Raw genomic sequence first — 15,553 nt, forward strand, 5'->3', positions numbered from 1 at the left:
GGTATGGGGTGCATAATAAATGAATTATCTGCTTTTGCGACTAGAGCTGAGGAATGTGGCCTCCTTATCTCTGTACAGAAAACTCGTGCCCTCATTCCATGTGGTATTCCACCAGCCAATTATCATATAGATGGGCGAGCACTCGAGAACTGCGAGTCTTACAGATACCTTGGTGTCCCCATTAACGACCCTGGGTACCTTTCTTCTCTCAAGAGGAGACTTTGGGAGAGATTAAAGCCCTTGCGGGTCCTTGTTGGTGTCAATCATGGACTTAACGTGAGACTTGCTAGAATGTTTTATGTATCATTTATACGCTCTGTGATTGACTACAATGTTCTACATCTCACACTGTATACTGACAAAGAGCTGAAATATCTTGAAACCTTGCAAAATGAAGCTATGCGTCTCATATTTGGGGCTCCAAAGTCCACGAGAATAGTTAATATGAGAGCAGAGTTAAAATTACCTACCATAAGTGAGAGAGTTTTGTCTATTAGCACAGTTTTCGGCGTGAAGGCATTGAGTAGATCTCGGCAACACATGAAATTTCAAAGCTGAACTTTCTAATATGCTGCACTCACCTGAGGTCTATAGAAGAAGAACGAAATCTGATTATGTATATTGGTTCTACAAGGTAACCAACTCCATCAAAATGTGAAATATATACCCAAATCAATTAATGATTACTCAACCAACTAATCCATGAGATAACTGGATCTATCAGTTCATAGATCTATCAGTGTACACCATACATCAGTAAAACAGTTAAAAGTATCACTAAGAATACACAGGTTATGGGTAACAATGTGTATCAGTGCTATAATGTCCCTAACATTCTTAAACCTATATTATTTGCTGACGATATTACCCTCATCTACTCAGACCCCAACCCCCACATACTAAATAATTTTGTAAATAATGAATTAAAAAAGTCCACTTATGGATTAACTTATGGATTATGGATTAATGTTTAACTCCCTAAACAAGCTAAACATAAACTCACTCCACACATTCTTTTGTGTCAACTACATTTACAAAACCCCGTTCCTAAATGCTAACCCTGGTCTGAAACTCTTACTGGACACATGTAATAGGACCCATTATCACCACACCAGAAATAAATATCTCTTTGAAATCCCGTCAAACTTATTCTGTGTAAACACTCTATGTAAATATAGAGACATTGTTAATAGCACTCACTCCTCAATGAATTGAAAAGCTGTCCAACTTTTGCCTTATTCAAAAACAAAACCAAAAAGCACCTAATTTCATCTTCATAGTTTCCTACCTGGTGGTTTAAACTCTCACTGTATCTTGTGCTACTCAGTCCCCCAATATATGTACCTAAGCCATACAACTTTACCATTGTAATCATTGTTATTATCTTATATCATGATTGTCATATTGAACGCATATTTTATTACATTATACCTTGAAATAATCCTCAAATTATGATACAAAGTACCTAGCACTGTTTATAATCCTCAAATGTTACTTTAAATTACCTATTTTGTCAAATTTTCTTACAATGAAGCTGTTAAATTTTATTAAATTTTGCTAGAAATTACCTACTTAAAATTATCCGTTAGATTAAAGACCTGCCCGTAATGCTATGCGTGTTAGTGGCTTTACAAGAACGTAAACACATCAATGCTATGTACTCTCATAACCCCAATATACCTTCTTGTATATATATAAATATATAAACTAATTAATCTAATTACCCAGGAAAGTGGATATATATCCTAACTCATTCAGTCCTAAACTAATTGAACCCCAGGGAGGAATTACTGACCCCGCCCAGGATACAACCCCATAACAAGCCGACTACCTCCTGAATGCCTACTCACTACTAGGTGAACAGGTGCATTAAGTGATAGGAAATGAACCCAACCACTTCTGTCCCGCCTGGGATTCGAACCCGAAATTCTCGATTGTGCATTGAGAACGAACCCGACTGTGCATCCTGGACCCGTATCTTATCTTCTTATCTGAAAACATCCGCTGTCTAGTTGTCTTATACTTACACTTCGTAATAATAATGGCAGGATAAATTAAATAAATTAAATCTAAATAATAATAATAATAATAATAATAATAATAATAATAATAATAATAATAGACTAAATATTAAACTTAACTGAAAAGAAAACGATTAAACTTGAGTCTCATAAGAGTTCCCCAGTGTCATAAATATGACGTCACGCAGACTTTATTTATTATTGTTGCGTTATACTTGGGTAAGGTAGCTTAAAGTGTGTTAGATTAGGTTAGGCTAGGCCACATTAGGATATAATAGGCTTATTTAAAGAGCCATGATAACGTTGTATGGAATATCTCTTTGAGGGTTAGTGAACACACTGGCTGAAGTTATCGTACATGCAGCGGGAGGCGACGCATGCGCAGTTGAGCCTCACACGACTGCTTCCCGTCCCACATGTAGAGGTGAGTACTGACGCTCCTCTCTAATACAATATTTGCCTTATAATAAGTTGTTCTAGGCTCTTAACAGTGCACGTAGGTGTTGCAGAGCAGTAATTATTGTGGCCGAGATAATAATTTGATCTCATAAGTCCGCTACGTCTTGAAATATTTATTAGGGCAGGCAAATTACCGCTGGCCGCCCCTGCCTCAGTGGCTTATCAAAGTGTATGTGTAGGCGTTAATATATATATATATATATATATATATATATATATATATATATATATATATATATATATATATATATATATATATATATATATATATATATATATATATATATATATATATATATTGATATATATATATATATATATATATATATATATATATATATATATATATATATATGTATATATATATATATACTTGGATCAGTGTTTTTGTGATCATTGTTGCATATATATATATATATATATATATATATATGACTGAAAACTCACACCCCAGAAGTGACTCGAACCCATACTCCCAGGAGCAACGCAACTGGTAACTACAGGGTGCCTTAATCCGCTTGACCATCACGGCCGGACAAAAGGAAGTGATAGCCAAGGCTATTTGAACCACTTCCCCGCCGGCAACTCGGATGGTAATCTTGGGCATAGCATTTCACCAAATCACCTCATTCTTTGGGGCACACGTGAGGAACACAAATGCGAACAAGCCTGAATGGTCCCCAGGACTATATGCGACTGAAAACTCACACCCCAGAAGTGACTCGAACCCATACTCCCAGGAGCAACGCAACTGGTAACTACAGGGCGCCTTAATCCGCTTGACCATCACGGCCGGACAAAAGGAAGTGATAGCCAAGGCTATTTGAACCACTTCCCTACCGGCAACTCGGATGGTAATCTTGGGCATAGCATTTCACCAAATCACCTCATTCTTTGGGGCACACGTGAGGAACACAAATGCGAACAAGCCTGAATGGTCCCCAGGACTATATGCGACTGAAAACTCACACCCCAGAAGTGACTCGAACCCATACTCCCAGGAGCAACGCAACTGGTAACTACAGGGCGCCTTAATCCGCTTGACCATCACGGCCGGACAAAAGGAAGTGATAGCCAAGGCTATTTGAACCACTTCCCCGCCGGCAACTCAGATGGTAATCTTGGGCATAGCATTTCACCAAATCACCTCATTCTTTGGGGAACACGTGAGGAACACAAATGCTAACAAGCCTGAATGGTCCCCAGGACTATATGCGACTGAAAACTCACACCCCAGAAGTGACTCGAACCCATACTCCCAGGAGCAACGCAACTGGTAACTACAGGGCGCCTTAATCCGCTTGACCATCACGGCCGGACAAAAGGAAGTGATAGCCAAGGCTATTTGTCCGGCCATGATGGTCAAGCGGATTAAGGCACCCTGTAGTTACCAGTTGCGTTGCTCCTGGGAGTATGGGTTCGGGTCACTTCTGGGGTGTGAGTTTTCAGTCGCATATAGTCCTGGGGACCATTCAGGCTTGTTCGCATTTGTGTTCCTCACGTGTGCCCCAAAGAATGAGGTGATTTGGTGAAATGCTATGCCCAAGATTACCATCCGAGTTGCCGGCGGGGAAGTGGTTCAAATAGCCTTGGCTATCACTTCCTTTTGTCCGGCCATGATGGTCAAGCGGATTAATGCGCCCTATAGTTACCAGTTGCGTTGCTCCTGGGAGTATGGGTTCGAGTCACTTCTGGGGTGTGAGTTTTCAGTCGCATATAGTCCTGGGGACCATTCAGGCTTGTTTGCATATATATATATATATATATATATATATATATATATATATATATATATATATATATATATATATATATATATATATATATATATATGCAACAATGATCACAAAAATACTGATCCAAGTATGCAAAATAACCACATGTGAAAAATAGAAAATGCTTAACGCGTTTTCGGCTAATTCGCCTTCATCAGAGCAAAGTAGAATGAAGATAAGATTGCTGATCAGACCTTTATATCCGCCTGGGCAGATCACCTGACCACCAAAAATAAGTGGAAGAAAGGAATTATAAGAAGGAAGGTAACTGCAGAAGGCCTATTGGCCCATACGAGGCAGCTCCTATTAATATCTCCAAGTGCCATACGTGTTAAATGATTGCTATATTGTTTTGACGTGCTATATTGAGGCTTAAATAGGGATCCAACTTATGCATACCGGGGCTCACATTAAGGCTGTTGTTACAATGTTTGATCAGAGCAGACTCGATCACGTTTCGTTCAACAAAATCCTTACTTTTAACAATACATTTTGCCCCTGTGAAGTCGATAGAATGATTACATAAACTGGAATGTAAATACAATGCACTGGATTGCTGGGCTGTACGAATAGCATATGAATGCTGTTTTAAACGCGAGGAAAGAGATTTACCTGTCTGGCCGATGTAAACACATGCACACTCATTACAAGGGATGGAATACACACAACCTGCTACAGACGAGGGCGAGTTCTTAATTAACATGGACTTAACTGTACTATCATTTTTGAACACTAGATTAATATTAAGGTTCTTCAGGGCTGGGGCAAGATTTACTAGACCCTCAGAATATGGTAATACCAACGAATTTTTCAGTTCTGGTTTAGACTTAGTAGTCTGTTTGAAAAAAGTTCTTTTTGCTTGACCAAACGCAAGATCCAAGATTGATTTTGGGTATTTTAACTTCTTCCCAATTTCAAATATATTTGTTATTTCTTCATCGAAAAATTCCGGACTGCAAACTCTTAGTGCTTTGAGAAACATACCAGAAAAAACTGCCCGCTTGACCTGAACATGATTTGAATAGAAATGTACATACGAGCACACATTGGTAGGTTTCCTATACACATTGAATTTGAAACTCCTACCAATTCTATGAATCATGACGTCTAAAAAAGGCAGAACACCATTCACTTCGTTCTCAATTGTGAATTTAATTGACAGAACCAGCGAATTAATTTGATTGAGAATTCTTTCTTTCTTATAATTCCTTTCCTCCACTTATTGTTGGTCAGGTGATCTGGCCAGGCGGATATAAAGGTCTGATCAGCAATCTTATCTTCATTCTACTTTGCTCTGATGAAGGCGAATTAGCCGAAAACGCGTTAAGCATTTTCTATTTTTCACATGTGGTTATTCTGCATACTTGGATCAGTGTTTTTGTGATCATTGTTGCATATATATATATATATATATATATATATATATATATATATATATATATATATATATATATATATATATATATATATATATATATATATATATATATATATATATTAGTATATTTTGGTAGCAGTCTTTCCTGTAGACATATATTATTAAATATGACCGAAAAAGTAAGATTAATAATTCTAACACGAATTTTCTCAATCTTTCGTACATTATGCTTCACTGTTGGAGGTAAATCAAAAATCACTTCTCCAAAATTCATTTTTATTTCTAGTCTGACGCGACACGGGCGCGTTTCGTAAAACTTATTACATTTTCAAAGACTTCACAAATACACAACTGATTAGAACATGCGTTTCCCTGATTTTATATCTACATTTGAGTGAGGTGGGAAGGGTGATGTGGCATTAACACAAGACAGAACACTAGGGGATATTAATAGGGTATTAAAAGTATCAACACAAGACAGAACAGAAACAATGGGTATTGAATAGAAGCGTTTGTAGAAAGCCTATTGCTCCATATTTCTTGATGCTTCTATATTGGAGCGGAGTCTTGAGGTGGGTAGAATATAGTTGTGCAATAATTGGCTGTTGATTGCTGGTGTTGACTTCTTGATGTGTAGTGCCTCGCAAACGTCAAGCCGCCTGCTATCGCTGTATCTATCGATGATTTCTGTGTTGTTTACTAGGATTTCTCTGGCGATGGTTTGGTTATGGGAAGAGATTATATGTTCCTTAATGGAGCCCTGTTGCTTATGCATCGTTAAACGCCTAGAAAGAGATGTTGTTGTCTTGCCTATATACTGGGTTTTTTGGAGCTTACAGTCCCCAAGTGGGCATTTGAAGGCATAGACGACGTTAGTCTCTTTTAAAGCGTTCTGTTTTGTGTCTGGAGAGTTTCTCATGAGTAGGCTGGCCGTTTTTCTGGTTTTATAGTAAATCGTCAGTTGTATCCTCTGATTTTTGTCTGTAGGGATAACGTTTCTATTAACAATATCTTTCAGGACCCTTTCCTCCGTTTTATGAGCTGTGGAAAAGAAGTTCCTGTAAAATAGTCTAATAGGGGGTATAGGTGTTGTGTTAGTTGTCTCTTCGGAGGTTGCATGGCTTTTCACTTTCCTTCTTATGATGTCTTCGATGAAACCATTGGAGAAGCCGTTATTGACTAGGACCTGCCTTACCCTACCCTGCCTTACCCTGTCTTTGAAAATGTAATAAGTTTTACGAAACGCGCCCGTGTCGCGTCAGACTAGAAATAAAAATGAATTTTGGAGAAGTGATTTTTGATTTACCTCCAACAGTGAAGCGTAATGTACGAAAGATTGAGAAAATTCGTGTTAGAATTATTAATCTTACTTTTTCGGTCATATTTAATAATATATATATATATATATATATATATATATATATATATATATATATATATATATATATATATATATATATATATATATATATATATATATATATATATATATATATATATATCGTTCGCATATACACAACTGTTGTGTATTTGTAAACTAAAGTCTTTGAAAATGTAATAAGTTTTACGAAACGCGCTCGTGTCGAGTCAGACTAGAAATAAAAATGAATTTTGGAGAATTGATTTTTTATTTACCTCCAACAGTGAAAAGAAATGTACGAAAGATTGAGAAAATTCGTGTTAGAATTATTAATCTTACTTTTTCGGTCATATTTAATAATATATGTCTACAGGAAAGACTGCTACCAAAATATACTAATATATATATATATATATATATATATATATATATATATATATATATATATATATATATATATATATATAAATATATATATATATATATATATATATATATATATATATATATATATATATATATATATATATATATATATATATATATATATATATATATATATATATTATTAAATATGACCGAAAAAGTAAGATTAATAATTCTAACACGAATTTTCTCAATCTTTCGTACATTTCTTTTCACTGTTGGAGGTAATTCAAAAATCAATTCTCCAAAATTCATTTTTATTTATAGTCTGACGCGACACTTGAGCGCGTTTCGTAAAACTTATTACATTTTCAAAGACTTTACACATACACAACTGAATAGAACTTACATATCTCCGATTTGTTTATATCTACTTTTGAGTGAGGTGGATGGGGTGAGGTGGTATTTAATAGGGTATTAATTTCATCAACACAAGACAGAACACGAAACACTGGGTATTGAAATGGAAGTGATTGTGGAAAGCCTATTGGTCCATATTTCTTGATGCTTCTATATTGGAGCGGAGTCTTGAGGTGGGTAGAATATAGTTGTGCATTAATTGGCTGTTGATTGCTGGTGTTGACTTCTTAATGTGCAGTGCCTCACAAACGTCTAGCCGTCTGCTATCGCTGTATCTATCGATGATTTCTGTGTTGTTTACTAGGATTTCTCTGGCGATGGTTTGGTTGTGGGAAGAGATTATATGTTCCTTAATGGAGCCCTGTTGCTTATGCATCGTTAAACGCCTAGAAAGAGATGTTGTTGTCTTGCCTATATACTGGGTTTTTTGGAGCTTACAGTCCCCAAGTGGGCATTTGAAGGCATAGACGACGTTGGTCTCTTTTAAAGCGTTCTGCTTTATGTCTGGAGAGTTTCTCATGAGTAGGCTGGCCGTTTTTCTGGTTTTATAGTAAATTGTCAGTTGTATCCTCTGATTTTTGTCTGTAGGGATAACGTTTCTATTAACAATATCTTTCAGGACCCTTTCCTCCGTTTTATGAGCTGTGGAAAAGAAGTTCCTGTAAAATAGTCTAATAGGGGGTATAGGTGTTGTGTTAGTTGTCTTTAACAGGCCAAAACGTTCACCTCTCTTTCCCATTTCTTTGTGGTTTTTCCGCATACAAATGATCAGTGTTTAGTGATCGTCAATTGCATATATATATATATATATATATATATATATATATATATATATATATATATATATATATATATATATATTTATATATATATATATATATATATATATATATATATATATATATATATATATATATATATATACATATATAGGTGGGTACCACCTCTGGTGCAATTATAGGGACCCACAGCCTCAGAGAAGGGAACACAGAGCATTCAGGGAAAAAATTGCCATATAACTCTGAATATGTAAGAGTGTTCGCTTCTCCTACCACCCCCCTATTTTATGGTGTACACTTTATTATGCAAGGTTATACAATTACATATCTGATTTTATACAAAAAATTAACATTAAGAGGATACAAAAAAAAGTTCGCTTCCTAGAGGCTGTAGATTTCCTCGAACTCCTCCGACGCCGGGCAGGAACCGAGGATGCAGCGAGCATTCCCCCTCTGGATTGCGACACTGCGGCGCTCAATATATATATATATATATATATATATATATATATATATATATATATATATATATATATATATATATATATATATATATATATATATAAATATATATATATATATATATATATATATATATATATATATATATATATATATATATATATATATATATATATATATATATATATTTCATTGAATATGACCGCATATTCTGTGTTTATTATTTTCTGGTTTAGGGCTTCTATCCCTCTAACTATTTTCTTAGCATCAGGGCTTAATTGAAATAGGAGTTCTCCAAAACTCATTTTCGTACTTTTGAGGTGAAGAAAAGAAGTGATTTACTATAGAGTGTATTACACTTATTTATATAATTTGCACAACGTTTCGAACCTCCATGGTTCATTCTCAAGTAAACAGATCTTACAATACTAGTTGATTTTATACCCGCACTGGGTAAGGTGATAATACAATAAAGGTGAAAACATGGGGGGATACATAAGGGATAAATGTGAGGTGAAACATAGAGGCTGCAGAAGGCTTATTGGCCCATACGAGGCAGCTCCTATCTAAACACGAAGATTAATCCAGTCACTGGATTATTGGCAAGAGCTAAGTATATTGTGTTTGGCTAGATAAGAGTAAAGCTTCTTATAGATTAGTTTTTCAAAATTTTTTGACAAGTTTGGCAGGATTGATATAGGTCTGTAGTTGTTAACATCTGTGAGATTACCACATTTGTGGACAGGGGTTACTCTTGCTTTTTTTTAGAATGTCTGGAAAGGTTTGGAGTTCAAGTGACTTGTTGAAGAGCAATGCAATAGCAGGGGCTAAAGATCTGGAGGCTTTTTTGTAAATTAAAGTTGGTATCTCCTCAAGGGCACTAGACTTGGTTTTAAGGGAAAGGATTATCTCATTTACGTCAGTGGAATTAATAGGCTTTAGGTACAGAGACTGTGGATAGTTACCTGTAAGATAGTCCTTAACATCAGTACTGGAAGATGGAATATCATTTGCAAGGGATGACCCAATGGAAGAGAAGAACCTATTGAACTCAATGGCAGAATCTGAGGCTAAAAGCTGACCATCGTTATTGGACAGGAGTGTTGGTTTGTTATTTAAAGTCTTCTTTGATCCCAATATTTGTGAAATTGTGCTCCAAGTTTTTTTAATGTTGCTCTTTATTTGGGAAAATTTATCTTCGTAGTATTTAGTTTTGGCTCGTCTAATTACCTTAGATAGCAATAATGAGTAATTATTTGAGAATTCTTTGGAGACAATTCCTAACCTATACTTCTTCTCAAAGTCATGTTTTTTATTAATGGATTTAAGTATTCTCTTTGTAAGACAGGGATTGTTAAGCCTTTTGGTTGTGACTTGTTTTGTAAGCATAGGACAGTGGGTGTTATAAAGTCTGAGAGTTTTTTGAAGAAAAGATTGCACTGCTAGGTTGATGTCCCCTATGTTAGCTAACTCGGACTCCCAGTTGACATTATCAGCAGCAGTTATAAAATTGTTTATAGCAGTTTCATTGTGCAGCCTAAAACTTAACTCTTTTGACTCTAGAGGTGGTTTGCTAATGTTAGTTAAGAGAAATGTGGGGTAATGGTTTGTAGTGCTATCGGTGATTATACCTGAAGTAAGCGGAGAGGTTATGTTGGTCCAGATGTGATCTAGAGTCTAGAGAGAAATGTGGGGTAATGGTTTGTAGTGCTATCGGTGATTATACCTGAAGTAAGCGGAGAGGTTATGTTGCTCCAGATGTGATCTAGAGTCGTGGCACTACTATCAGTGATTCTAGTAGGTCTAGTGATTAAAGGTATGAGGAAGCAGGAATTCATACAGTTGAGGACGCTAACAGCAGTAGGGTGTTCAGGCTCGCAGAGGTCAATATTAAAGTCCCCGTGATAATTAGATGGTTTTTGTTCAGTCTGTTATCGAGTATTAGATTTCTAAGGTTTGAGTTGAATTCGGACACATCAGTGTTAGGAATTCTATAGACTGCACCCACAGACAGGACAGACTCGGCACCCTTGACTCTGAAGCTGGCGAAGATATACTCCCCACAGCAGTCTCTAGTTCTAATTATTTTTAAGCATGTTAGTTCTTGGTGGTAGTAAAGAGCAGTACCACCACCTCTCTGAAGTTGACGACAGTTGTGAATTGCCGAGTAGTTAGGCATGTTAAAGAGTTGAGTAGTATCCTCTTTCAACCATGTTTCAGTAAGTATAATAAAAGAGAATTTGTTGTCAATAGTTTCAATCAAGGCACTAACATCATCGAAGTGTTTACCCAGGGATCTAACGTTCAAGTTGATTACAGAGATATTGTGATTATGAGTTAATACATTGTTTACATCATGTGCTGTATAATACCTGCAATTTTGATCATTAAAGTGATGATTGTCATAGATAGTGGATAAGAGGTTTAGTTCTGGGTCTATACTTGTCTGCATAAGAAAGCTGGTTGCAGGAAAACAAGGCAAGAAAATCAAATTACAAAGTAGAATTAAGCTATAAAAAGGGGAAAAATATATAAACAATACTATACAAAACAAACACAAAATGAACAACAAAAGAAAAAAATGAGGTAGCTTACAAGGGGCTTACAGGAGTACAATGGAGTAAAGGAGTATGGGAGGCTAGGCACCCTAGGTAATAAATGAAATCAAAGAAAAAACATATAAACATGGACTATACAAAACAAAAGATATAGATGTACAAAACAAAGATATAAACAAGACTATACAATACAAAAACAAATTGAGCAAAAAAAGAAAAAATTAGGTAGATTGCTTACAAGTACTCTCAGGTACACTGTCATCTGATATAGAAATGGCAAATGAATTTAATAGCTTCTTTTCATCGGTTGGTGTTAATCTTGCCAGAAAAATCCCACAGACTCAGACACATGTATGGCTGTGAAACTGTGTATGGCTGACTCCATACACAGTTTCATATGTAGATATGATAGACCCCAGTAGGCTCAGGAATCTGTACACCAGTTGATTGACAGTTGAGAGGCGGGACCAAAGAGCCAAAGCTCAACCCCCGCAAGCACAATTAGGTGAATACATATTAACACATATCTCTCAGGCAGCTATCCAAACCTCTCTTCTCCTTTCACCAGTCAGCCCGACAGATGTTATGTCCATCATACACTCACTAAAAACCGAGGCAGGGAACACCAGTGAAATTCCGTCCATTGTATACAAGAGCGCTTCCCATGCTCTTGCGCCACCCATAGCTCTTTTGCTCAACAAATCCATAGAGTGTCATACCTTCCCTGATATCCTTAAAAAAGCAGGAGTAACACCAGTTCATAAAGGAGGTAATTCGGCGGACATAAACAATTATAGACCAACATCAAACCTACCAATTCTATCAAAAATATTTGAAAAAATTATCTACAAACAGCTCTATTCCTACCTCGTAAAATTCGACATACTCAGCCCCTGCCAGTTTGGCTTCCGGTCCCACAAGAGCACCAATGATGCAATCATTAATCTCCTTGACGTAATCTACTCAGCCCTTGACAAAAATGAATTTCTGATTGGACTCTTCATTGACCTAAGAAAAATCTTTGATACCGTTAATCACAATTACCTCTTACGTAAACTCCATCATTATGGAATCAGAGGCCTTGCTCTGGACTATATCCGATCCTATCTTAGTGACAGACACCAATATGTAACCATCAATGATACAACCTCTTCCACTCTACCAATAACCGTTGGAGTGCCACAGGGCAGCATCTTAGGACCTCTTCTATTTCTTATATATATCAATGATCTGCCTAATGTCTCTAATATTCTTAAACCTATACTGTTTGCTGATGATACTACCCTCATCTATTCAGACTCCAACCCACATACACTAAACAGTGTTGTGAATAATAAATTTTAAAAAGTCTACTTATGGATGTCAACTAACAAACTAACACTAAACATAGAAAAGACTTACTACATCTTATTTGGAAGCAAATCATCGAATGCAATTCAGCTACAGATAGACAACATTAACATTAGTAATAAAAATGATGGAAAATTTCTTGGCCTATTCCTAGACAAGAGACTCAACTTCAGCACCCACATTCAACACATAACTAAGAAAGTCTCTAAAACAGTTGGTATACTCTCTAAAATCAGATATTATGTTCCTAACTCTGCTCTCCTCTCATTATATTATGCACTAATCTATCCCTATCTGAATTATGGTATCTGTGCATGGGGGTCAGCCACTGCAAACCACCTTAAGCCCATCATCAACCAGCAAAAATCTGCTATCAGAATTATAACAAACTCTGCTTTCAGACAACACTCAGCTCCCTTGTTTAAATCCCTTAACATGCTAAATATTAACTCCCTCCACACATTCACTTGTGTCAACTACATTTACAAAACCCTGTTCTTAAATGCAAATCCTGCTCTGAAACTCTCCCTGGACAGATGTAATAGGACCCATTATCACCACACCAGAAATAAATATGTCTTTGATATCCCCAGGGTCAAACTTAATCTGTGTAAACACTATGCAAATAAAGGGACCCAGTCTATGGAACTCACTCCCTAATGAATTGAAAATATCCCACTCTGGCCCCAGACATCACTCGGTACCCTTACTCAAATCTCTGAATATGTTAGATATTAAGTCACTGCACATTCTCTCTTGTGTATTATACATATATAAAACGCTGAACTGTAATGCCAATCCTGACCTCAAAAGCTTCATTGAAGGTTGTAACAGAACCCATGAGCACCACACCAGAAATAAATACAGTTTTGATATTCCTAGAGTACGACTTAATCAAACTAGAAATGCTCTACAAATCAAGGGACCCAGAATGTGGAATGACCTTCCCAACCATGTTAAAGACTGTACCTCTCTCAACCAGTTTAAGATAAAAACTAAACACTACCTAATAAATTCCCTGTAACCTACCTCACTCCTCTATTGTCAACCCATGTCTGTTATTTTTATTTTTTTTTTTTTATTCAACACTGTCAACCTATTGTATTTGTGCTGCTTTTTCAGTCATGTTCTCCCCCTTTTTTTTATCTTTATTTGTATTTGTTCTCAACACTTTTTGTTCTTTATGCTCAATTAGTATTAAGTTCTAGATATTAATGTTTTTCTTGCCCGAAACGCATTGCGTAATAGTGGCTTTAGGCATTGTATGTACTAGCTCTATCTATATATCAATCCATTAATGTAACATCACTTGTATGTATGTACCTTACCTGAATAAACATATTTATTATTATTATTATTTAAAAGCTGTCAAACTTTTGCCCCATTTAAAAACAAAAACAAAAAGTACCTAATTTCATCTTCGTAGTTTCATACACTGAGCTTTAAATTTGCTCTGTTTCTAGTGTTACCCAATCTCCCAATCTTTATGTACTTAATCCAAACAACTCTATCATTGTGTTCATTGCTGTCTTCTTTTTATGTGCTTTTGTGCAAGCTATATACTGTATTGTGCCTACTAATTTTTGTTAACTACCATTCAAGCTGTCATTGTAATCAATCTGAGCTACCTATGTGCCTTAATATACCTACAAATTTTTCTCATCTTATTTTTTTTTTCTTGCTATGAATCTGTTATCATTTTTACAAATGTTGCTAGTATTTACCTACTTAAAACTGTCTTAGATTAAGAACCTGCCCGAAACGCTGCGCGTACTAGTGGCTTTACAAGAATGTAATTACTATGCTATGTATCCTCACAATCCCAATGTACCTTTTTGTATATATAAATAAATAAATAAATAAATAAATAAATATATAACACTGCAAACCAGCATGACAGGGCGGAGCTCATCGAAACCTTTCAAATACTAAACAATTTGGACGATGTCGATCTGGACACTTTCTTCAAAAGGTCAGATTCTCGGGTTCGAGCTCAACAAGCCTCAATGTAGGACAGAAAACAGAAGATGCTCTTTCACCTGTATGTTGCAAACCCGTGGAACCGCCTATTCGCCGAAAAGTAGGTAAGGTAAACGCCCAAACTCTATTGGGTTTTAAAATACAGATAGAAAAGATTATCTGGGCAAATGGATGGAACCTTTGACAAGCTGCCAGCTTCCTGTCCTCGTCGAGGTCACTAGTACTAGTGGCTCTCGGGTAATATGATGTAAACTTAACGTCGGCAAAGATCAGTAACCAAAGAAACTGGGAAGAGCGACGTGGCGAGTAAGCGAGCGAGCGAGTGACGTCATCACAACAAAGGTTGCTATATAGACGTGTCCAAGACTCGTGAAGTTCGCCTGTCTTAAAGACCTGTGTCCACAATACCCGCCAAATTGTCCCTCCCACAGTACTCTCAGGACACTTATGGCAGTGTAAGTGTGTGGTGAGGCCACACCACTGAAGACATTGAGGATATACCACGAGGGAGAGACAAAACTGTTGAAGGAAGGAGTCACTGGCTCCACCTGACCACCTTGTTCCTCGCACTCTCATCATCCTCCGTAAGTACTGGAGTACTTTCTGCTCCACCATTGTCTTACACCTCAACATGCAATTGTTGGG

The 15,553-nt window shown here is 36.4% G+C and overlaps 1 protein-coding gene across 1 annotated transcript in view; it reads left to right on the forward strand.

Annotated features, from left to right (window-relative positions):
* The first annotated feature begins 2,429 nt into the window (after nt 1-2,429).
* Nucleotides 2,430-15,553, forward strand: part of LOC123765805 (uncharacterized) — a 76,757-nt gene continuing 63,633 nt past the window's right edge. Inside the window, exon 1 of the mRNA XM_069305566.1 lies at nt 2,430-2,445. The gene's annotated coding sequence lies outside the window, so the exon portion shown is untranslated. The remainder of the gene's footprint in view (nt 2,446-15,553) is intronic.

Source organism: Procambarus clarkii, chromosome 55 (genome assembly GCF_040958095.1).
Source record: "Procambarus clarkii isolate CNS0578487 chromosome 55, FALCON_Pclarkii_2.0, whole genome shotgun sequence".
Taxonomy (NCBI): Eukaryota; Metazoa; Arthropoda; class Malacostraca; order Decapoda; family Cambaridae; genus Procambarus; species Procambarus clarkii.